The 24,513-nt window shown below is 48.0% G+C and overlaps 1 protein-coding gene across 1 annotated transcript in view; it reads left to right on the forward strand.

The window, feature by feature from the left end:
* The first annotated feature begins 20,265 nt into the window (after positions 1 to 20,265).
* LOC138447756 (sphingosine 1-phosphate receptor 1-like) overlaps positions 20,266 to 24,513 on the forward strand; it is a 108,996-nt gene continuing 104,748 nt past the window's right edge. The window contains exon 1 of the mRNA XM_069604077.1: positions 20,266 to 20,821. The gene's annotated coding sequence lies outside the window, so the exon portion shown is untranslated. The remainder of the gene's footprint in view (positions 20,822 to 24,513) is intronic.

Genomic DNA, 24,513 nt, shown 5'->3' on the forward strand with positions numbered 1-24,513 from the left:
TTGATTATATCGATATGAAGTATGTATGTGTCATGGTCATGAAGTCAAGGGCACAGGCATGCAGGGGTCGCATGCACATGAGACCTGGGTGGACACTTTCCTGGTGCCTTTGGCGCCAGGCTCATGAACAAAAGTAAACAATAACATCCATTTAACACCAAAAAGCTTTTATTATGGACATATCACTTCAGATGCATTACCCTTGAACATTCCATCCATTAAGTAGCATGCATTAACATTGAACATTCCATCCATTAAGCAGCCCCAAGTGCATTCTTGGGTGTGGCTGCTAATGGATTGCCTTCGCACGTGCTCACTCTCTAGGAGTGGCAGGGTGTGGCTGGTAAGCCGGCCCTAATGGGCGTGCCCACGGTCTCAGCTATATAAGCTGCCCCGATCCTCAAGACAGATGCTTCACGTTATTCTGCACTTGCAAGCAGCATAACGCTCAGCGTCGCCTGAGGTCAGATCTGGACATCCTGCTTCCTGCCAGCATACTTACCAACTGGGGGAAGCTGTTCCTACCTGTACATCTCTTCAGTGAACCAAGTATTCATCTTTACACTTTCCAGAACGCCGAAATCTTCATCTTGGCACCGCAGCACGACACACTCCATGGTCGACAGCAGCGCCTGCAAGGAAAAAATAGAAGACAAGGTTAGACATCGAAAAAACAGTCAGCTTAAGGTTGCGCTTCGCCATACTTCCCTGCTTTTCCTTAAACCATCACTTACCTGCTGTCGGACATTGTGGTAGCATCCATCTTCCATCTGGCCGCGTCTCGCGTCTCACAGCTGCATTGAGGTCACATTTCCGTCTAAGGGAAGAAAACAGAAGAGAGGCATTATTGTGAGCATAAATCGGAGCAACATATAAAGACATTAAACAGAACGAACAGCATCACAAGAGCTCAAGAAAGACTTACCAATCATAAGGAGAAGCATAGTCGCAGCTGGACTGGACTAATCCTTATCAGGGATCAGTGAAGGAACTAGATCTCATTCAACGTGCCCCTGCCAGAAGTAGCAGGACGGAGAGCTTATCTTTCATACTTCACATGTGAGCTTTATGGGCTGGCGTATGCTCACAGAAACCGTACTTTGGGGTGAACGGTTCGAGAGGGATAACAATCACAGATTGATGCACTCACACACTCTTATCTCCACGCAGGAGCAGTATCACCACGTACCACTGCTCACAGCTTTTCTACTGTGGGAGAGGCCTAAAAGGGGTGATTCAAGTTCAGGGAGGGCTGCAACCTTGCCCCAATGCCTCCGCAGAGACCAGGTGAGCGGAACAGTATGTACCGGGTACAGGTATCTAATCGTTGTGGTGTGTCCATGGATAGAAGCAGGTCAATGTACACAACCAAACTCTATCTGTGCGGCCACATTTCTGGTGAGGGAGGTGTTTTCCAGATGGGGAGTATGTGAAGTAATAGGGTCAGACAATGGGCCCCACTTTGTTAATGCAGTATTTGAACAGATCAACTGGTTGCTTGGTATAAAGCACAGGTTTTCATCGGTGTATCATCCTCAAGGGAATGGAATATGTGAGAAGCTCAATGGCTTGTTAAAGGAAAGGATAGCCAAGTTGAAGCTTACTCTGAAGAAGGGATGGCTACACTGTCTTCGACTGGCACTGTATGCACTCAAAAACCATCCTGGTTCTGACCATCATCTCACGTCGCACAAAATTGTGCCGGGCAGAAGGATGCACACGCCATTAACACCCCTAAAATAGAGCTAGATGTGATGCTCAGCCAACAGGAGAAGTTTTAGTATCGGAATTGCAAAATTACTTGAATTGCATGACATCTTGTTTTACTGTAATTTCAGGACAGCTGCAGCGATGACAAGCAGGGTGCGGGGCAGCACAGAACACAGAAGGAGATACTACAACAGACCAAGTTCCAGACATACGTGTTCCACCAATTTTCCCTAGAGACACGGTCCTGGTGAGAAATCTTACAAGAAAAAAGTGGGACGAGCCAAGATTCAACAGTCCCTTTAGATTGGAGGGCGTTACACCCTCTGCAGTCAAGTTACAGGAAAGAAGAGCTTGGATCTTTCTGGGTGACATCAAGCCATACATTGGAGAAGACCCCCTGCCCACACCCCGCCGCATAGAGACTACAGACAACGGGGAAGAACCGCAGCACGTGCAGACGAGATCCATGACGAGGAAGAAGGAAGCATGACCAGCAAAGCAAAGACAAAGTACTTCTGTGCAAAGTTGTGGCTTAAAATTGGACACTTCCTTTGAGCAAAATAAGGGGAGAAGGACATAAAAACATGGTCATTCTGTGCATCCTAGTTGCAGGGTGAAGAGGAAAAATGCACGTATAAGCCAGAACATAATTTCTTGACTTTGACCTTTCAACTGAGGCACACTGAATCCTTGATAAGAAAAAATATGCCAAATTTTGATCGAGGATACATAAATTGGAAGAGAATACAGTAGCCTGACTCTTTCGACACAGAAGCCTTATTAGGACTTACTTATGGTGTCACAGAATAACGACCTCTCCAAGGACATTCAGATCTATTTTGAGTTAGTACTGAGGTCATATCCATCGTTGGTGGGAAGGCTCATGAACATTACAGAATTTCTTCAAGAGGAAAAGAAAATCAGGAGGCTGCTCACAGTGATTGCAGAGCAGTTTCTTTTGCTCCCAGAGTACAGCAAGGACAAGACAAATATCCCTGTCACAAGAAGATAGCAGACTAGCTAGCAATGGATTTTTTCGTCTGATTGAAGACTTTCCAGAGCTTGTGTGGAGACCTACCAGTGTTGATTTCCTCACTTTCATCAGAGACCCAGCGAACACTACGCATCTGAGTATACTCCTGCATGGAATCGTGATGCAGGTCGTACTTTCTAGTCAGCATCAGAATCACAGAAGATTGTAAACTTTCATTCGAGGGACAGATCATAGACGTTTTGCTGGCAGAGAAGCAACATGTCACCTGGAGTAAAACATGTCACCTGGAGTAAAACAGATGGGAACTGGTCTATTTTGAACACGCAAACTAAAGACTTGCTGAACTTGTTGCCTCATTTGAAACTTTTGTGTCTGGAAAAAAGGACTGTTTCCAGAGACAAGAGACAGTCTGTTGCTCAGACAAGAAAGATAATCGTTCCAGCACCTGTGACCTGCAAACAGAGACAGCTGAATCTAGATATAACACTGTTTAGCATGCATTAAGGAGTTTGTTTTATTTCCTCAGAGGATCGAGATGGGAAACTAGAACAGTAAGTTTGTTCTCCCTCAGGAGGAGAGACGCTCATATTGGCCAAGGAATAAGTGCTATAAGTTAATTTATAGATGCATCATTTACACATGCATAGTGTTTATTATCATATTACTGTCACTAACGATTTGAACTGCATTTTTTATTAGTGCACAAAGCATTCAGATTCCCGTGCAGCCACCTAATGATGTATGTATGAAGCCTACAAAGGTGCCCAGACCTTATATAGTCATCCCAGTCCCTAGAAGGAATGATAGAGTGACTGAAATTAAGATGGATGTGAGTGGCAATGACACAAACACACTTGTAGTAACAAATGGACTGAAACGCCGGAGACGGGGTTGGCAAGGTAAACCCGAGAAGGGGTTATTGAAAAGTAAACGTACCCAGATGATGAGTACATACACACCCGGTCTAGTGTCAATAACTACAGAATCATATTCCAGAGAATCGGGGAAGTTTGGACAACCAACGATGAGAAGCTCCACACTAAGAGAAGTTGAAAGACAAATGGAGAAAGCTGAACTTTAAAGAGTCAAAATTCATTAGAGAATAAGCAAACAAAGACAACACCTGCAAGCACACCTGATCCTGCGAGACATGAGATCAGGGCAGTGCCTAGAGAGAAGACAAGAGAAGAAATCATTAGAGACCTTTTCATGCCTGGTTGGTATCTTGAAAGGATGAATCAAATTGCACAAACTCCCACAAAAATAAGCCACCATAAGGACATGCCCGGATCGTTGGTGGAAATACCTGAGAATCCTCCAGCAAGGAGAAGCTATACGGTTGTATTTAAGGATGTGGTTATAGCAAATTACAGGAAGACCCTAAGGATTAAAAGGAACACACATGATGACAATAACGAATTGAACGATTACCTGGACAGCACAGCACACCAGCACACTTGGGAAATAACATATGGTACCAACATATGAAGGAAGTTAGAAGACGAACATCAGAGAAGGAATGCTTTGTGTGTGAACACCTACCGTACAGCATGGGGAAGTCAAAAATCTTTGTAGCTGTTGAAACAGATGTCAAGACAGTGCACTGCCTATCACATGTAACAATGTGCAAGACCAGAGGCCATTTCATAGGAAGTGATGCTTCACTCAAATGAGCAACTGAAGCAACTGATCCAAATGAAGATGATTATGTCCAAGACATAAAGATGAGAAACAATAGCAAATCAAAAACATTGTGATCCAATATGAGAAACCTGGAGTAAAAGGAGCAGAGATCAGAAGAGAAACAAACAAAAAGCTGAACGTTCAAGGAAAAACTCCAGAGCTCAAAGTTGGAAGAACAGAGATCAAATGCAAATCTGGGGAACAGTGCTTTCACCAGAAGGATGGGAGAAAGGAGTAGTGATCTGCAGAGCATGGATGATCATCAGATACTATAAGGAAACCAGTGAAAATGCACTGATGATATGCAAGCCATTATGGCTGAGACTTGCAAGACAGCTAAAATGGGTCGAAGACAGAGGAGGACCCCTACAGATAGTGCCATTGGAGAATTCCAATATGTGCTTCAGAAACAATGGTATGAGAAAAATGGGAGAGAATCAGAGCTGTGGCCGAGTCTTTGACGCTCCAGGAATGGTACATGGTACAGCAGTAATCATGAATCATTATTGGGCATTTGGAACCAAAGCATATATCAGATTGCCGAAGAATTGGGGAGGTATATGTACATTGGTGAAGGTCTATGTTCCAGCATTGGTGATTCCAAAAGGTGATCTGAATATTGACAGTTTCCCGAAAGCATATGCTCATATGAAGAAGAAGAGATCTAAGGAACTGATGAGCCGAATGAAGAGAGAGAATTACTTCTCTGCCAAATCAGAAGAAGCCTTTCAAGCAATCCCATATGAACATAGGTTATTCAGCTTGACCTCATCAGTTTTCCCAACAATCCTGATGCCAAGAATTCAAGTTGGACCTAATACTAAACAGTTGCAGATAACCAGATGGGAGTTACTGCAGACCATCAACACAACCATAAAGGGATTCAATGCGATCAAGGAAGAGTTAAGAGCGATTCAACTAATGGCTCTCCAGAACAGATATGTCCTAGACATGATCACAGATATGGATGGAGGTGTTTGTGCAAAAATCGGAGAATCATTTTGAACATTTATACCAACACACGATGACGAGAATGGAACCTTAAGAGAAGCTATAGTTATGCTGACACAACTACAGAATCAAGTGAGTCCCGGGTTCATTCTTACGCAGACCTACTCCTTCTACGAATGCCTGGTCTGCAGGCTCTCTATCTCTCCTGGCTTCTCTCTGACTGTGGCCACCATCTAAAGGCCACCTGGCCAGGATACCCTATTCCTCACAGAGTGGGATGACCTCTCCTCTTCTCTCCTTTCCTCGACCTCTCAGATTCTCCTCCTCTGAGACCTCAACATCCAAATAGATGCTTCTAATCCCTCCTCTGGGCTATCCCACAACCGCTGCGACATGCTCTCTCTCTCTCCATTCTGTCCTATTGTTCGACACGCTCTGCTAGACATACTTTGAATGTTCTCATCTCCTCAGACATCGCCCTCTCTAACCCTCTCACTACTCCTCTCTCCTGGATGAACCACTTTCTACTTTCGCCTCACCTGAAACTCTCTATCCCTCAGGCAAAGCCCATCCCAGTACTGCCACCTACCTTCACAGTCATTCAGCGCAGTCCCCCCTGTCGATATTTAGTTGGGATATGATAGGCAGAAGTACTGTAACGCTCACCTGACTCCCACGGAGGCGCTGGCCTGGTTCGCGCTGCTGTGACCTCTTCTAAGGTGATGCGCAGGGTTCGGAAGACGGACTGGACCGGGCCCCCAAATCTGGCTTGTCTGGCTCGCAGAAGTATCCTTCTGTAGGCGAAAATAGGGGATTAACTGTCTGCGGGGTAATGCAATCAGCCTCCCACTTTCCCCCCTCACCCTCCTCGAAACCCTTCTGTGATTCCTCGTAGCGTCTCACCTAAGGGTCTGGAAGGACGAGCTCTCCATCCTGCTTCTGATGCAGGAGCGCGTTGGTATCCAGTTACTTCACTGGATTTTCGGATTGGTGAGAACCAAACTTGCTTGGCTTCCAGGTAAGTTTTTTGATAAGAGGTTCCCCTTGTGTCCAGGCATTAATGTACTAATGCTAGTGTCTTTTTCCCCATAGGGGCCGGGGTACGGAATGCCGGGGAACAGGCACCGACCCGAGATGAGAGGTGAAATCCTTGTAGAAATCAGGTAAGTCTTTAATGAGCGTTTTTTGGTTATGTCTTTTCATTCGCTCATTAACGCTGATGTCTCTTTTTCCCCTTAGGGGCAGGGGTCCGGAAATGCCAGGATGCGGCGCGGACCCGAAATGAAGAGGGAATGAATCAACAGGTAAGTCTTAACATGGAGATTTAGCTTTCCTTATTCCCTTCTCTCTCTCACCTTTTGTTCTGGTCTTTTTCTCCCTAGGCGCTGGGGCGTGACTGCGAATCCGGATGATCGCTGCTGAACATGGAGGCGCCCAGTAAAGGTGAGTGGAATGCGGCGCTGCAGCGATCGACGCGATGAGCTTTTAAATAAAAGTCTTCCTTTTCAGGATTGTCAGCGAGATGTCTCCGGGATGCGGATTTAGCAGGTAAGGACTTTTCCTTCTTCTGTTCTCTTCTTCTCTTCCTTTGCAGGTGATCCAGGATGCTGGCAGGTGTGGCAGAAGTCAGGATGCAGGAGCAGACACGGTGAGCGTCCAGCTGCTAGATGCAGAACAACGCGAAGCACGTGTGGCTTTTCGGGTGGGGTTTAAATAGCCTTGGAAGAAGTTCCAGGTATGTATCCTTCCTCCAATCAGGTATGTATCCTTCCCCGACCACGCCCGGATGGTAAATTAGTCCCACAGATAAAGTAGTTCCTTTCAGGCCTCAAGGAGGTCGGGATCTTGCAGCATGGTCTGCATCAGGTAAGTGCACCCAAGCACTTCCATAATGAGCCTGGCGCCTATGGCGCCAGGACTGATGTCTTTTATGAGCCTGGCGCCATAGGCGCCAGAACACTGTCCAAAGGGCCCCTATATGGGGTTGCTGGGTCCTTCCTTGGGGACTGGATGTCCGCTTTCGGGGACGCAGGGCTTGAACCGGCTCCCCGGGAGCGGGCATCGTGACAGCACTCCCCCCCAAGGCCCCTCCCAAGGTTGTTCCCTCCGGGGGTTTTGGTTTGTCTGGGAAGAGTCGGTGGAATTTCCTGACTAATCGAGGTGCATGCACATGGTCGCTGGGTTCCCACGACCTCTCCTGAGGTCCGTACCCCTTCCAATCAATTAGGTAGAACAGTTTTGACCTAAACATTTGTGAGTCTAAAATGTTCTTCACTTCGAATTCGGGCTCCCCATCTGTTAGAATAGGTTCTGGAGGTTTGAGTAGTCGGGTTCCGGGTACCACTGGTTTCAGAAGTGACACATGAAAAACAGGGTGAATTTGCATACTAGCTGGTAAATCAAGTTTAACAGCCACTGGGTTAATTATTGCCGTAATAGAATAAGGTCCCAGATATTTTGGGTTAAAAGTTCGAGGCCCTTTGAGTGGTAAATGTTTGGTAGCTAACCACACTTGATCCCCAATCTGATACGGAGGTGCTTCACTCCGATGTAGATCAGCATTCTCCTTGTATTTTCTCTTGGCTTGTTGTAAATGCGTAGTTGCCTCTTTGAAGGCTTGGGTAATTGTAGAATGCAGATGTTCTACTGCAGGCATTCCGAGGTTCGGAGGTGAGTCAAGGTTTGAGGTTTGAGGTTGATGCCCAAACAAAGTATAAAAAGGACTGTGGCCAGTTCCAGAGTGTACCGAATTATTATATGCGTATTCGGCTATCCAAAGAATGTCTTTCCAGTTGCTTTCAGATTGCTGTAACATACACCGTAAGTATTGCTCAAGGGTCTTATTTGTCCTCTCGGTCTGACCATCGGTCTGAGGGTGGTGACTGGTCGATAATCTTAAGTCGATCTGCGCCATTGACAACATTTGCGCCAGAAGTGGGAAATGAATTGGCTTCCCCGGTCAGAGATTAGTATAGATGGGAATCCATGTAGCCGAACAATATTTTCGAGGAATTCTTTGGCTAGGACAGAAGCTGAAGGTAAACCTTTCAAAGGAATAAAGTGGGCCATTTTGAAAAACAAATCCACAATTACCAGAATACTATTGTACCCTGAACAAGGAGGCAGGTCCATAATAAAATCCATTGATAGGGTGTGCCAGGGTGCTGGCGGTATGTCTAGAGGTTGAAGGAGACCGGCTGGTCTTTTCTTTTGACTTTTATTTTGGGCGCAAACACCACAGGACATCACAAAAGATTCAACATCTTTTCGCCAAGAGGGCCGCCAAAATTGTCGTTTCACCTTTTCCTCTGTCTTGGCAATACCAGGGTGTCCCTCTATTAATGCATCATGATAACCGGAAATAATTAGTTTGTGTAATTCCTTACGTGGCAGGAATAAGCATCCTTGAAAATAAGGTAAACCATTATCTATGGTAAAGTCTGATCCCTTTTTTATCCAATCCTGTAAGGTTGTAGGGTCCAGGAGTTGTTTCACTCTGGCTTGAATGTCTTCAAGCGTCTGTAACGAAGTGATGCCTAGAATCCTCTGTTCGGGAATTATTGGTACTGGTTCTGAATTGGTATCAGATTCTCCCATTCCAATTCGGGATAAGGCGTCTGCTTTGCCATTCTTGCAGCCAGGTCGATAGGTAATCACAAAATCAAATTCAGCGAAAAACAAAGCCCATCGGAGCTGCCGTGATGACTGAGCCTTGGCGGTTTTCAAATACTGTAAATTCCAGTGATCAGTGATCACTGTGATGGTATGTCGAGCGCCAAGCAGATAATGCCGCCAGGCTTTAAAAGCGGACTTAATGGCTAACAGTTCTTTGTCCGTGATTGCATAATTAACCTCGGGTGCCGAGAATTTTCTGGACCAAAATGCTACGGGATGCAGTTGGTTGGTTTCGGGATCTCTTTGGGACAGGACAGCTCCCATGGCTAGGCTGGATGCGTCAGTCTCGACGACATAAGGGAGATCTGGACGCGGGTGTTTCAATATAGGTGCAGAGGTAAACTTAGCTTTTAAATCCCGAAAGGCCTGCTCGGCTTCTTCAGACCATTCAAAACGTTTATTTTTCCTCAAGAGTGCAGTAATGGGTTGTACCACGCGTGAAAATTCCTGGATAAACCTGCGATAGAAATTGGCAAAGCCGAGCATGCTTAGAACCCCTTTTACAGAGCTAGGTGATGGCCATTTGAGGATGGCATCCACTTTTCTTGAGTCCATTCGGACTCCTTTGGGTGTCAGGATAAAACCTAGAAACTCGACTTCTGTGGTATGGAAAACACATTTCTCCAATTTAGCAAATAGTTTGTGTTGGCGCAGTTTTTCAAGTACTGCCCTGACGTGTTTTCTGTGATCAGATTCCGAAGAGGAGTACACCAGAATGTCATCGATATATACGACAACACAAACATTGATGAGTTCCCGAAGGACATCATTCATGAAGTATTGGAAGGCAGCCGGCGCGTTACACAATCCGAAAGGCATCACCTGGTACTCGAATAATCCGTATTTAGTACGGAAGGCAGTTTTCCATTTGTCGCCTTCTTTAACTCGTACCAGATGATAAGCCCCCTGGAGATCTAACTTGGTGTATATGCAAGCGTCCTTCACCTGGTCAAGGAGTTCAGGGATCAGAGGCAGAGGATAACGGTTTTTAACCTTTATCTGGTTCAATGCGCGGTAATCGATACAAGTTCTAAGGTCGCCTTCTTTTTTGGGCACGAAGAACAAAGCCGAGGATGCCGGGGACTTTGACGGTGGAATAAAACCATTAGCTAGGTATTGATCCAAATATTGTCTCAAATGCAGATTCTCAGGTTCGGTAAGGGCATAAATCCTGCTACAAGGGGGTTGTGCACCGAGCACCAGATCGATTTGGCAATCGTACGATTTGTGAGGAGGTAACGTGTTGGCCTGTTCCTTTTGGAAGACGTCCTGAAAGTCTTGGTATTCCGGAGGTAGTTGTATGGAGGCAGAGGTTACAGATGCTAGATTAATCTTCAGGTTTTCTGGGTAGCAGGTTTGTGTACAATCCGGGAAGGTTATTCTCTTAGCTCGCCAATCAATTCGAGGATTATGTGTCTCTAACCAAGGGATTCCAAGAATAACCTGAAACTGTGGAGCCTTGATTACATCAAACACAACACCCTCCCGATGGCCGTCGGGACCAATAAGAGTCACCTCAGTAATGGAATGTGTTACCGGTCCAGAGGCAATTTCAGTTCCATCGACTGTGGTGATGACATCTTTGCTGGTTTTAGGACGGAGAGGGAGGTTAATCCTAGAGACCAATTCACGATCCACATAGTTTCCAATAGCCCCACTATCGATGTATGCCTTTATTGCATGCAACCGCTTAGGCTGTTCTGGATCTACGAGAACCATTGGCACAATGAAATGCGAGGTCTGAGAGTTAGTTTTCAAGTTCGGCAAGCGGACCCCTACACTTGTTGGGCGGAGTCGTTTCCCGAAACAGAGTCTTCATGGTTTTTATCAGCGGCTCCTACCGCCTTTCGGGGTGGTTTTGCCGGGCAATCTCGTAGAAAGTGTCCAGAATTCCCACAATAAAGACATAATTGTAACTGCCGCCTCCTTTCACGTTCCTTTTGAGTTAAGGGTCCTTTAACCCCTCCAATTTGCGTAGGCTCAGAGACATCCACTCCCTTGGGATTAGCATGGGTCTTGACCAACACCCGGGTCTCAAACCTGGACCGATCTGCTTTTCTGTTTTGAAGTCTGTGATACAATTGGACCACTAAGTCTATATACCTGTGCATTCTTGGGGCGGATTTACAACTTGGGCCAAGACATCTTTAAGTTCTCCGCGTAGGCCTCGATTAAACAACGTGACTCTTTTATCCTCTGGCCATCCCGTTTCCACAATTAGTCTATTAAAGATTGCAATATAGGATAGGAGGTCCTGATTGCCCTGTCGCAGGCATAGAAGTTCGTCATCCAGAGCCTGCCCCTGAGAGTGTCGAGCAAATAACCTTTCCATGCTTGCTTGAAACCTTGAAAATCACGAAGAATCGGGTCATCTTGAGTAACCAGTGGAACGGACCAATCGGCAGCGCAGCCGCTGAGATATGACAATACAAAGGCTACCTTGGTCTGATCATTAGGGAAGGCCCCAGGTCTGCATAGGAAGTGCAAACGACACTGATTCATGAATACGGCGAATCGTTTTGGGCCCCCAGCAAAGCGTTCGGGTGGGGCCAGCGGCATGTTTCCAGGTAGATTAATCTGCACAGGGTTACTGGAAACCACAGGAGTGGGGTTCCCTCCGGAACCGGGTAGAGGAGTTTTCCCAGCTTCACCTTGCAAAAGCTGTCTGGCCAGGTCATCAGTTCTTTCCTTTGATATTATTAATTCCCTCTTGAGGGCATTAGTCTCTTGACGAGCGGTATGTACTTCGGCCCATTATTCCCCCAGTAATTGGGCCAACTGATCAGTCTCAGAACTTTCCATATCGCCTGGGTGGGAATGTGTAGGAAGGCTTTGTTCTGTAACGCTCACCTGACTCCCACGGAGGCGCTGGCCTGGTTCGCGCTGCTGTGATCTCTTCTAAGGTGATGCGCAGGGTTCGGAAGACGGACTGGACCGGGCCCCCAAATCTGGCTTGTCTGGCTCGCAGAAGTATCCTTCTGTAGGCGAAAATAGGGGATTAACTGTCTGCGGGGTAATGCAATCAGCCTCCCACTTTCCCCTCTCACCCTCCTCGAAACCCTTCTGTGATTCCTCGTAGCGTCTCACCTTAGGGTCTGGAAGGACGAGCTCTCCATCCTGCTTCTGATGCAGGGGCGCGTTGGTATCCAGTTACTTCACTGGATTTTCGGATTGGTGAGAACCAAACTTGCTTGGCTTCCAGGTAAGTTTTTTGATAAGAGGTTCCCCTTGTGTCCATGCATTAATGTACTAATGCTAGTGTCTTTTTCCCCATAGGGGCCGGGGTAGGGAATGCCGGGGAACAGGCACCGACCCGAGATGAGAGGTGAAATCCTTGTAGAAATCAGGTAAGTCTTTAATGAGCGTTTTTTGGTAATGTCTTTTCATTCGCTCATTAACGCTGATGTCTCTTTTTCCCCTTAGGGGCCGGGGTCCGGAAATGCCAGGATGCGGCGCGGACCCGAAATGAAGAGGGAATGAATCAACAGGTAAGTCTTAACATGGAGATTTAGCTTTCCTTATTCCCTTCTCTCTCTCACCTTTTGTTCTGGTCTTTTTCTCCCTAGGCGCTGGGGCGTGACTGCGAATCCGGATGATCGCTGCTGAACATGGAGGCGCCCAGTAAAGGTGAGTGGAATGCGGCGCTGCAGCGATCGATGCGATGAGCTTTTAAATAAAAGTCTTCCTTTTCAGGATTGTCGGCGAGATGTCTCCGGGATGCGGATTTAGCAGGTAAGGACTTTTCCTTCTTCTGTTCTCTTCTTCTCTTCCTTTGCAGGTGATCCAGGATGCTGGCAGGCGTGGCAGAAGTCAGGATGCAGGAGCAGACACGGTGAGCGTCCAGCTGCTAGATGCAGAACAACGCGAAGCACGTGTGGCTGTTCGGGTGGGGTTTAAATAGCCTTGGAAGAAGTTCCAGGTATGTATCCTTCCTCCAATCAGGTATGTATCCTTCCCCGACCACGCCCGGATGGTAAATTAGTCCCACAGGTAAAGTAGTTCTTTTCAGGCCTCAAGGAAGCCGGGATCCTGCAGCATGGTCTGCATCAGGTAAGTGCACCCAAGCACTTCCATAATGAGCCTGGCGCCTATGGCGCCAGGACTGATGTCTTTTATGAGCCTGGCGCCATAGGCGCCAGAACACTGTCCAAAGGGCCCCTATATGGGGTTGCTGGGTCCTTCCTTGGGGACTGGATGTCCGCTTTCGGGGACGCAGGGCGTGAACCGGCTCCCGGGAGCGGGCATCGTGACAAGTACCTCCTGTCATCTCAGAAGGGTAAGGGCAAAAGCTTCCTCCTGTTATGGCCAGCCAAATTAACTACCAAAGCCTCAATTGATCTGCCCCGTTGTTTTTTATTTTTTAAGTCCTGTAGATGAGGCAGTGATTAACATAATTAACACACTAAGAGGGTGCACTCCAAACAGACCCACATAGGGGCTGGCTGTAGAGGCTAACAAAGGAGACTGGAAATCCCAACAACCTTTCAGATGCACTGTGCCAACCTAAAGCCAGCTCCCACCGTCAGTATCGCTTTATAAATGTCATGTCTGGACTGCGTGTATTACAGTAGTCATCCCCACAGGTGGACCCCATTTTGAAGGTACGAGTATATGGATTGATGGTGCTAGGAAGTCTGGTCTTGCAGCAGCTTCAAGGGAGACCTGCCTCTTTAATCAGGAATCACAGAGAGTTCTTTTAACTGGAGAGGCCCTTTGATCCACAACAGACAGGAAGATGGGTGGGACGTAGTATTGCATGTTGTCACCCCTTTACCTTTTCTATTGCAAAGCACTCTGGTTATGACCTCACACATACAGGAGATTGTTGGTGGGAACCTGGGATTGGTCCATGAAGGTAGGCTTAGCCCTGTGGTTCATTTGGCTTCAAATGAGGGTCAATCCCCTCTTTTGGTGCAGATCATCAGAAGACTTTGCAAGGAGTAACAAGAAGAACTCTGCATTAGACCCTGGCTGAAGCTACAGTCTGCCTCACATCTTCCGCCAGTGAAGGAAGGCCAGGACCTCCAAGAGGGAAGCAGGGTCCCTCCCCTAAACATCTCCCAGGGAACAGAGGGAGATACTGAATCCAGAGGACCCTCCAGCAGCTCCAGAACCTCTAACCAGCCAGCATACAGGGTGCCCTGGTAGGCTCTGCAGCATTCTTCCTAGGTGGGAAGTGCCAGAGAGTCTCTGAACCAAACCAAGGACAAGGCAGCTGCCTGCAACACTCCTCAGCTATGTGCCGTCCACCTTAAAGGACAACACAATCCCAGTGAAGAAGCTAGTACTGTATCGACAAGCATCCACTGATGTCTGCCTTAATGGACACTTCGAGCCAGTCAAGCCCCTCGAGCTGCAACCGACTACACTGCTGACTGTTGTTACGCCACAGTCACTAAAGCCGTTTCAGATGCCTCGACCAGTGCTTCTGAACTGCCAACCAGCACTGAGACAAAGATTCCTGACCGTGAACTGTCTTTTAGGCCAGCCTGCAGCAGTCTTGAACTCTGTTTCAGAAGCTGCAGCACCTGGAAACCGACTCGACCCTGTCGAGCGCCAAGAACTTTTACAGCACAAGGTACATTGTGGTTCTGTCCCCCTGGTCCTTCTCCGAAAGCCCTTAGAGACATTTTACGACCCATTGATCCCTTTGTGTTGAAACCAACTATTGCGATTAATTACGATACCAACTACCCTCCTGTCAGTATCCAAAGTGCATCCCTTTTCCTTCTTTAAAACTGTCTGTCCTCTGCATTCCCATTCCTATACAGAGTGGGTTGTATTTTGTAGTGTGCTAGAACTGTCTGTTGTGATAATAATAAAGTAGATATTTTTATACAACCTTGACTCGACAAACCCTTTTATCATTAGATAGTTGTATTTTCGCTGTGTTGCAACTAACCAACGGCCCACAACATTTCTGAGATATCCTGCCATTCTGTCCACTTTACAAAAATTGGGCACATAGGTTTATGATTTTCTTGTGTTTCCAATCTATTTGGATCCCTTCTGGTGTACTAGAGGTGTGGGGCTGATTGATGGTTTAAAAAACGATATTCATCTCTGAACCACTGGTGCCTCGGAAGATGATTTGTCACAACACTCGTCACTTTTCTCACCTAATTACTTCATTTGTTCTTTTTAAAGCATCGGCTGAAACAGTACCCACAAATCATGTTTTTAAGCCCTCGAATTGATAGCACATGTCATTTTACATTCATGTTTAGTTTTATAAATGTAAGTTGACAAGCACCAGCATGGAGCGCAGCTGGTAGTTTTCCACATTTACTTGGCTGGTCGGATAGCACAGTGCGCTGAGCACTCGTTCTGACATCTACGCACAGCCTGCTAATACAGGTTTGAATCCCGGAATGGCCAACTCAGCCTTTTATCCTTCAGAGGCTGATAAATTGAGTACTGCGCAGTGGGATAGTGAAATCAACTATTATTTCAGCGCTTAGATGCCTGTGGGTTGGTAGCGCTACATAAAACTAGATTTTATTATTACTTAAATGTAAAATTGCCATTAGTACTTTGCATTGGGGCATGCATAGAGATGGGCTTCTCCATATCACAGCAAATTCCATCCGAACCTTTAATACAGAGTACTACTGCCTTAAAACGGAGAACTCAGTATGATAAAAATAAAACATTTAATTCAAAGTTTTACCATAAACAGCGACACATACCGCTGGATGTACTTTTTTTCTTGCAAGCTGGGATTCAGACGGATGGTCTTTTTTCTACAGACACACACACACACAAACACTTCCAGCTGTAGCTTTATTTTCAACTTTCTGACTGAAAGCCTACAATTACCAGCATGCAAAGTAATACTAACCAAAATAAATGCAAAGCAACACAGTGAGACAGAAACAATCACAGCCCTAGACTTGTCTCACATGGCATGCAGATGTATGCCCCCCCCCTTCCCTTTCTAATCAGTCATCATTTGCACCTCTTCCTCTCAATGGCCACAACAAACATTTCCCATTTACTTTTGTTATTGATCATTAACCCCTAGTTGGGAAACTATCCCAAGCCCTTCAAGCCCAGATGCAGCCCATCCTCTCACCCTGCACCATATCTGCCTAGTCTTCCAGCTTAACCCGCAGACTCGGGGTTTTAACGAGCTTCTCCGGGTATACGGGTTTTCGGGAGCCTACAGAAGGGCCAGCACAAGGCACTTCTGTGCTGACGAAAAGGAAAGCTGCAGATCAGGTTTCTGGTCCATTTGCAGGTTTGCTAATGGGGCCCATAGTTATTAGTCACTCCCCCACTGCGCCGAACATTATCAATAACAATAGAGCACCTTCCCCTCAAGGGGCAGAGCAGCGGGCACACCACTCGCGCAAGTACCAAGGACATTATGCAGTATTCAGGCAGATCTCTGTTTAATTGCAAAAACGAACTAAAACACCCCTAGCTCTCAGGGTGCGGCCGGCTCCCTAATGGAATGTGTGTGCTCTCCAAAGGGTGTTCACGAAGGAGCGAGCGGCACCTGGAAGAACGGGTCTGCAGAATGATAACGGCCAAACATCTCAACAGAAAACTGCAGCTATTTTACCTACAAAAAAACAATATCGCCTGGTTACGGTTCCCTCAGTTGCTTAGTCTTAACTCCACAGCCATTTTCCACTGCCTAATTTATTAAGAAACTAGATTACCAGTCTCCAGCTTGCAAAAATGTGGGTTGGATCTCGGGGAATGGGGCGGGGTTCCGATGATGTCATCCTCTGGGTTTTCCTATGCCAAATGTAGGCAGGGATGCCCTGCATACGGCTGTTTACTGATAGCTTTGCAGGAAGAGAAGATGGAGGGGGCAATGGAAGAAGCCCAGGGACGTCAGACTGCATTTTTATGTATTTATTTTAGAATGTTTAGAGGGGCACTGATACATTGCTCATTTTGGTGTCTGATCTGAGAAGCTACTGGGGAGCCCCGGGCGAGCTACCAGTGGCTCACGATCTACTGGAGACCCTGGATGTAAAGCTTCCAAGCCCCTTGAAATGATTCTGAGTATCGTTCCATTCCAACTATCTGTATCTCATGGGTGCAATTACTAAAGCGGTAGCTACATAGGCAAAACAGCCCTGTGCCCTCCCTCGCTCCGAATGGACCCGTCACGCAGAACTGCTAGGCGGCATTCCCTTTGCATGGGAGCAAACGCAACCCAAGCCACGTTCCGGCCTAACCGGTGCGGCGATGCGGCCTAACTCACTGGCAGAGGTCGTTGATAGGGAGGGCTTGAGGGGGCTATAGCCCCGGGTCTTTTGGTTGTAGCCCCGGATAGAAGCTCAAGGGGATAGAGCAAAAGGCTACCTTGCCCCCAGTCCTGACATTAGCGCAGACCCAGATCTTTTCCAGACCTAGCAACACCCCTGCTCGCTGGATATAGCAATGTCCAGCCCCTTGCCTGGGCAACCCATGCCCTCGAAAAGAGACCAATATAGAACAGTAGCAATGTATGGTATGAAAAGGGCGAGACCAATCTCATCCAAACCCGACCTGATCCCACACTCCAGCCTGAACTGCCAGGGCATGTGCCCTCTGCACAGGAGCACACCTAGCGCCAGACATGTTGCTCTCCCACGCTGGGAGTGGACTAGCAACAACCATTGAGGGGAAATAGCTCAGGGAGGGGCAACACGTTTGTCTTGGAAGCAAGACTACGCAGCGCAACAGGCTTGAATCTCGATCCCGTGCCTGGTATTAAGCGTGCTATATAATTATAATATAGTTATCTGTACGGCACTTTCAGTGACATGCTTTACATAGGAGATATGTATATGTGTATATATATATATATTTATGCCACTGAAATTGCCACTCATCGAACAGCCCCAGAAAGGTGATAGGCCTTGGTGACTTAGACAGGATTCAAACACCGACCTCCAGATCACACACAGCTCTCAGCGGTGGGCGCACAACCCATTGAGCTATTGTACTGAGAGTACCCAAATGTGGGCTTCGATGCTGGCAGCATTGGGACCTTTGACCTGAGCTCTGGGTAGACAAAGCAGCCACTGTGTTCAACATACACATCAGAAACCCCAGATAAAAGCACAGAATAACAGAGAAATGGAGGGCGAAACTGAGACAGGGCACCGAGCGGAAAGAATGGATGAAAAAGAGAGGAAACCCGTGAAAGGCGGGAAAGAAAAGAATGGTGTGCGAGCAGACGAAAAAGAGAAACCACGAGGGAGCGAAACTGCGACAGCACCGAAAAACAAAGCTGGGAACTCGAGCGCGAGAGAGCGAGGGTAAGACAAAAGTGACGGGGAACAGAGCGGGAACACCGTGTGTGTGTGCAAAAACAGCCGGAACAAGAGACGGGGGGCGACGGGGTCGGGAGGGAGAACGAAGAGAGAATGGTGTTTACGAGGAGGAAGAGGGGAACAGAGAACAAATCTGGAGACAACACGGAGTGTGTGCAAAGGGTAGAGAAGGAGAGAGTCTACCCCCTACCCCTCTCCCTCCACCTGGCTGACCTGCAGAGCCGTGGCCTGACAGAACAGGACACAGAGGCGCCTGGGCTTCCCTGTTCACAAAGGCCCAGCAATTACTAACGCAAAGCATGTCATCCTTAGCACCTGTATTCATATGCATGCATGTTTAGGCAATTGAAATCCTGATGGGGGTTAGTACCTGCATGCCAGGGGAGTGACTGGAAGAGTAGAGTGGCTACAGGAGCCCGCTCATTCTCACAGCAGTCCTTAAGTGGGTGCTTTCAGACTTAAAGGGGAGAGTTAACTGCTTGTAACATTGAGACTGCACTAGAATAGTGTCATTAGAATCCTAAAGAAATTAGAAGCCTCCACACAGATAAGATACCCCTCCCACACTGTCTCTGAAGTTAGCGCCTCTCCCAACAGTTGAAGGGTCGACTGCCTCTCCCCCCACCTGGCCGAATGCCCCAGGCCCCGTACCATACAAAGTACGGCACGATGGAGGGCCTGGGGGGTTAGGCGCAGGGTGGGGGACGAAACGGCGCGAAAAGCAAGGGGAGGGGCAGCCAGGCGGCGCCCCCACCCATGGTGCTGCCAGGAAACAAGAAACACAACAGGGAAAGGTGCGAAAGAAAAGCAACGGGGGGCCAGGGGAAGCCCGGCCCCCAAAGGGACAACAAAGGAGCAAGGGAGTATAAGTAACCCCACAGAAACCAAGAGAAGGACAAACCAGGAAGGAGCTCACCTCATTCGGGTAAGCTCCTAGGGCCTGGAAAAGGGGGAGAAGGAAACATTTTGACGTTTTGCCTCTGCGGGCTTTTCGTGTCTTTTGGTTCTCCCCCACTGCAGACAGAGCGGCGTGAGCAGAGAATCCCAGTGGAGGAGTGGGTCCAAGGATCGTGCAGTTTTCCTCACGGCTGCTCACCTCTGCGGGTAAGCAGAAAGGAGTCATCCAGGAAAGGAATAGAAGCGGCCGCTCACCTCTGCGGGTAAGCGGAAGGAGCTCATTGTGCTAAGGACCAGAGAAGGGAGTCGCCGCGGTTGAAGGCACCGTCCGGACCAACTTCGAGGGAAGAAAAACATCGGGAAAGGAAAGCAGCTGACGAACCAGACCGTCGCCAGCGATCGGAGGGAACGGCGTGAGGAGCGCGACACCGTCCAGCAGCAGGGAGACGGAGCATCGCGGGGAGAGGCAGCTGGAGGACCGCGGAAGCAGAGCAGGGAGGCGGAGACAACACACGGCCACAGTGAGCAGCCAGGAAGGAGGGGCCGCACCGCCCACACAATCGAAGGAGGTCTGCAACTTTTGCCCGGGAGGCGTTGCCTGGCAACCAGCACAGCAACAGTGGCTCAACTGGTAAGTGCTTGGTCTTGGAACGCTGGGAACCTGAGTTCTAATCCAATGTCCGGAACCTCCTGGGCATGCTTTTAACTATCGGTTAAAACGAAAGAAGTAATTCGGAAAGGGGGAAAGCAGACACAAGGACACCGTGGCACAACAGTGGCACCACTGACTTCAGATCAGAAGGTTGAGCGTTCAAATCACGCGGGGGCCAATTAAGTCTCACATTTTTTCACAAAGAGGAGCCGCAATGGGCGGAAAGAGGAGCTTTACTGGCAGCAGAGTCGAAGCGGACCAAAAAACGACTGGCGAGAAACGGACTGGAAAATTAAGCAAATTCTGCCACTTGCTTTTCAAGGGACGTGGCTACGGACGGACACACGTGGTCGGAAGGAGCGGGGACGTGCCGAAAATCTTTAAAGGGACAGCACACAATTAATGCATTGTGGACCAAAACGAAGCAGCACAAAGCCCACACAATAGTTCAAAGGAGAGGCACGAAAAACCAACAATAAAAGACATTCAGTTCATGAGCCAAGGAAGCAGAAAATGAGTATGGAGCACAAGGGGTGCTGGATGTGATGAAGACGGAGGAAAGGGCAAGGGCAATGTCGCCTTTGCTGCTAGAGGATTACAGCGGCAGCGACGACGAGGCTGCGATACCACAAGGCCGGAAAAGGGCGTGAGAGGCGACAAGGAGATTGCAGGACCAGCCGGAGGTGCTTAGGAAAAAGCAAAAGAAAAATGTTCACGAAATGGCAGAAGAAAGGGCGAGAAGAGCGCAAGTGTTCATGGGCCAAGGGAGCAGAAAAAGAGTATGGAGCACAATGGGTGCTGGATGTGATGAAGACGGAGAAAGGGCAAGGGCAAGGTCGCCTTGGCTGCTAGAGGATTCCAGCGGCAGCGACGAGGAGGCTGCGATACCACAAGGCCGGAAAATGGCGTGAGAGGCGACAAGGGGATCGCAGGAGCAGCCGGAGGTGCTTAGGAAAAAGCAAAAGAAAGGAAACAAAAAAGGTACTGTAAAGATTGTTAATAATATTGGGGACAAAATTGTGAAAATGTTGAAAACATGCATCACGGTTCAGGGTAAGTCGCCCAGAGCCCATGGAGGGAAGGAGAAGAAGCAAAGGGTGGTAACATCTGAAACAGAGAGTAGTGAAGATGAAGAGAGGGGCCACTTGCAGGCATGGGTGAAATGGAAGGAGGTAATGAGTAAAGAGAAACAGAAAAGGGCAAAGGTAGAAAGTGCACAGCAGACAACGGGGTCCCCATACCACAGGGGGTGGCACAAGGGATTCCGTCAGGGTTTATTCCCCAGGGGGTGAACCCCATCTTACCGGTGACCCCCGCAGGGTTCACCCATGTAACAAAACAAGGGACAGTCGTAGTCCCAGCAGGGCCACTCACTGGCACAGCAGGAAAGGAGGGTGACCCAGTATGGTAGGCCCACGGTTGGTAAGGACACCCAAGGCCGGTCCACGAAGGCACAGGCATGGCACATTAAGTAGAAGGTAAAGGTGAAAATAGGGAGAAAAGAGTTCATAGATATTTTTTGAAGGGCCTGGATAGCTCAGTCGGTAGAGCATCAGACTTTCCCTGCTAGAATGCATCAATAGAGGACATAAACATGCTTAAGGTTTTAAAGGAGAAATGGGACACCAGGGAACAAATTGCGGGAGGATATCATAGAAAGCAATACTGGCAAAACAAGTAAAGAAGTGATTACAAATGGAATAACAAGGGTCTCAGAACACCCCAAATAATCTGAAATCCACCTTAGAGAACAAAGAGTTAGTGGGCAAGGGGTTTCATCATCCGAAACAGAGAGAAGCGATAATGAGGAAGGGGATCATTGGAAGGCATGGGATGAATGGAAAGGTGTCGTGAACAAGGAGGGGGAGGCAGGGTCGGAACTCAGAGGGACTCCGGCCCCAACACTTCAAGGGGCACCAATAGTGCCAAACTCAGGAGGGGTACCGCAAGGTACCAATCCACAGCCAATAGGACCTTTGGGAGCAACAGTAGTACCAATGGCAGCGAACCCTCCACAGAGGGGGGGCACCAACAGTGGTAGCAGCTGCAGTTAAAGCAGACAAAGAAAGGGGACCCTCATGACTAAATACGGCAGACCAACAATGACCCACAGGGCAGGTCCACGAAGGCAAGGGGATGGTATATAAATGACATGGTAAAGGGGGAAAAATATGGAGAAAAGAGGTGGTTGACATTTATTCTCTGCTAAGAAGAGTGATGAATGGGTCAATAGAAGATATAAAAGAGGACGAGAAAGGCGCACTGAGGAGGGCAATAGTAGTAAAGAGCTTCGACAGCTGGATGACTGCCTTCCAGACAAATGCCCACCATTATGTTACAGAAATTCCCTGAGGACGGGATAGCATTGGTAGCATGTCAGAAAAGGCCTTAAAAGTATACAAGGCATGCGGGGGGGATGCATGGAATGAAGAGGACCACGAGTTTAGATGAGAAATGGTTTGCTGTCCGGATATGGGATGGGATTTTTTTTAACCTGACATATTTAAACGTATTAAAAGAAGAGTTGAGCAGGAAAAAGGAATCACAGAAATGGCTAGGTATGCAAGGGGAGGAGGAATATTTCAGGGGCAAATGTCTACATATGGGGCATGCCAGCTCATGGCATATGGATAGAGGGGAGGTTCAGTCCGGCAAGGGGCAGTCAGCTAAAAGGGAGGAACAAGGCCACCGTGACAGAACTGCAAGCATTAGCTGAAAAACTAAATACGGCGGGAAGGGTCATAGAACAAGGGAAAGTGGTTTCCTAAAGAAGCATTGAGCCAAGGACAAGGGGGCCAGGATGGGGCTCCACATAGGTAGGATACGAGGAGGTACCAAGGGGAAAAGAGTGTTGCTCACGGGTGCGGCAAGGGAACTTGGCGTCGGCGCAACACTAGGGTGAGAGTGGTGCACAGAGAAATTACCAAAAGCAGGGCAGGAGGCTGCATGAGATAGGAATAACACGCAGGCGGGAATTGTTTCCTAGCTGGGTAGCATTATGTGCAGCGGGGGAGGAGCTGAATAAAAAAGAAATAGTGGTGCAGTCGGATAACATGGCAGTGGTGCACGGGTCGAGGATAGGGGGTGCATCATGCCCAGTGGTATTAAAAGTGTAGCTGTCACTTTGGCGCATTTTTCAGTGGCGAGAGATGCAGGGATCCAAGGCGGGCGCCAGAAAGGAGAAAACGCCCATGCCAAAGAAGGCATGGGTCCCATCAAAAACTCTGGAAAGGGAAGAACGGTTGACTATAAGGTTAACTCAAAAAGTATTAAAAAAAAAAAAAAAAAAAATTCATTAAAAAAATAAATAAATAAATAAATAATTTTTCAGCTGAGAAAAGGTGTGAATGCTTGGTAAGGGCATTGGCCAAAGGGAAAAGGAAAAGTGGAAATGTCCACGAAAAGCTCTGGAATGATAAGAACGGTTAACTACAAGGTTAACGCAAAAAGGAAAAGGAAGACCGCAGGGGAGTGCAATGGGAGGAAAAAAAAAAAAAAAAAAAAAAAAACTAATGATAAATTGCGCCACAAAAAGGGTGTGAAGGTTTGGAAGAGGCATTGGCCAAAAGGAAAAAGAAAAGTCCATTAAAAAACTGGAAAGGAAAGTACGGTTGACTACAAAGGTTAACTCAAAAGGGAAAAAGGATACAGGGCGGGTCATAAACAAGCAAGCAACGAACGCCCTAATGTACAAAACAGGTAAGCAGTACGAGAAGCAGGTAATAAATGCAGTGGTGGAAATAGGAGCGCAGGAGGTAGGTGTATTTTCGGCAAAAAGGGGTGAATGTTGGGAAGAGGCATTGGCCAAAGGGAGAAAGAAAAGCTGGGCCGGGCATACCATGGGGCTTTCAGGGCAGGGGAACTAATGGACCATCGTCACACGATAGATGGGGAGAGCCAGGCAAAAAGCGAGGTTAGTATACCAGTCGGGTAGAGGTGAGAGCAATATACCTGAACTGCACCGGAGAGAAGGACCACTACCATAGAGGCAGCAGGAGCAGGTATACTGCGTAGCATGGCACGCAATGGGGGGAAAAACGGAAAGCTTCATGTCAGAAATAATAGCATGGAGAACCTGGGGCGCACCTGTCTACTAAGGGAAGGGGTGTTTTTGTTATAGCAACATTCTCAGGGCAGATAGGGGCGCTTTTGGGGGGACCTGAGCGGCTGAGGCAACATCCATTCAGGTGTGGCGGCACGTGTCCGGGGTCGGATGCCCAAGGGTAACAAAGACTTGCTGAGAAGAAGGCTGGGCATTTCCTCCAACCCTGGACACGATGTGCCCAAAAGCATCTGGTGTGATGTATTCTGTTATGTTATGTTTTGGTGTTATTTTCGGTATAAAATAAATAAGCCTACGGCCTATACGTTTTCCACACCCAAGTCTGCTTGTCATATTATTCCAGAGTCGGGGTACAAGGAACAAGAGCGAAGGGGGGGCCCACACTACTCAGCCTATGCCCCAGGCCCTGTACCGTACAAAGTACGGCACAATGGAGGGCCTGGGGGGTTAGGCGCAGGGTGGGGGACGAAACGGCGCGAAAAGCAAGGGGAGGGGCAGTCAGGCGGCGCCCCCACCCATGGTGCTGCCAGGAAACAAGAAACACAACAGGGAAAGGTGCGAAAGAAAAGCAACGGGGGGCCAGGGGAAGCCCGGCCCCCAAAGGGACAAC

Source organism: Ambystoma mexicanum, chromosome 3q (genome assembly GCF_040938575.1).
Source record: "Ambystoma mexicanum isolate Mex_15411 chromosome 3q, UKY_AmexF1_1, whole genome shotgun sequence".
NCBI lineage: Eukaryota > Metazoa > Chordata > Amphibia > Caudata > Ambystomatidae > Ambystoma > Ambystoma mexicanum.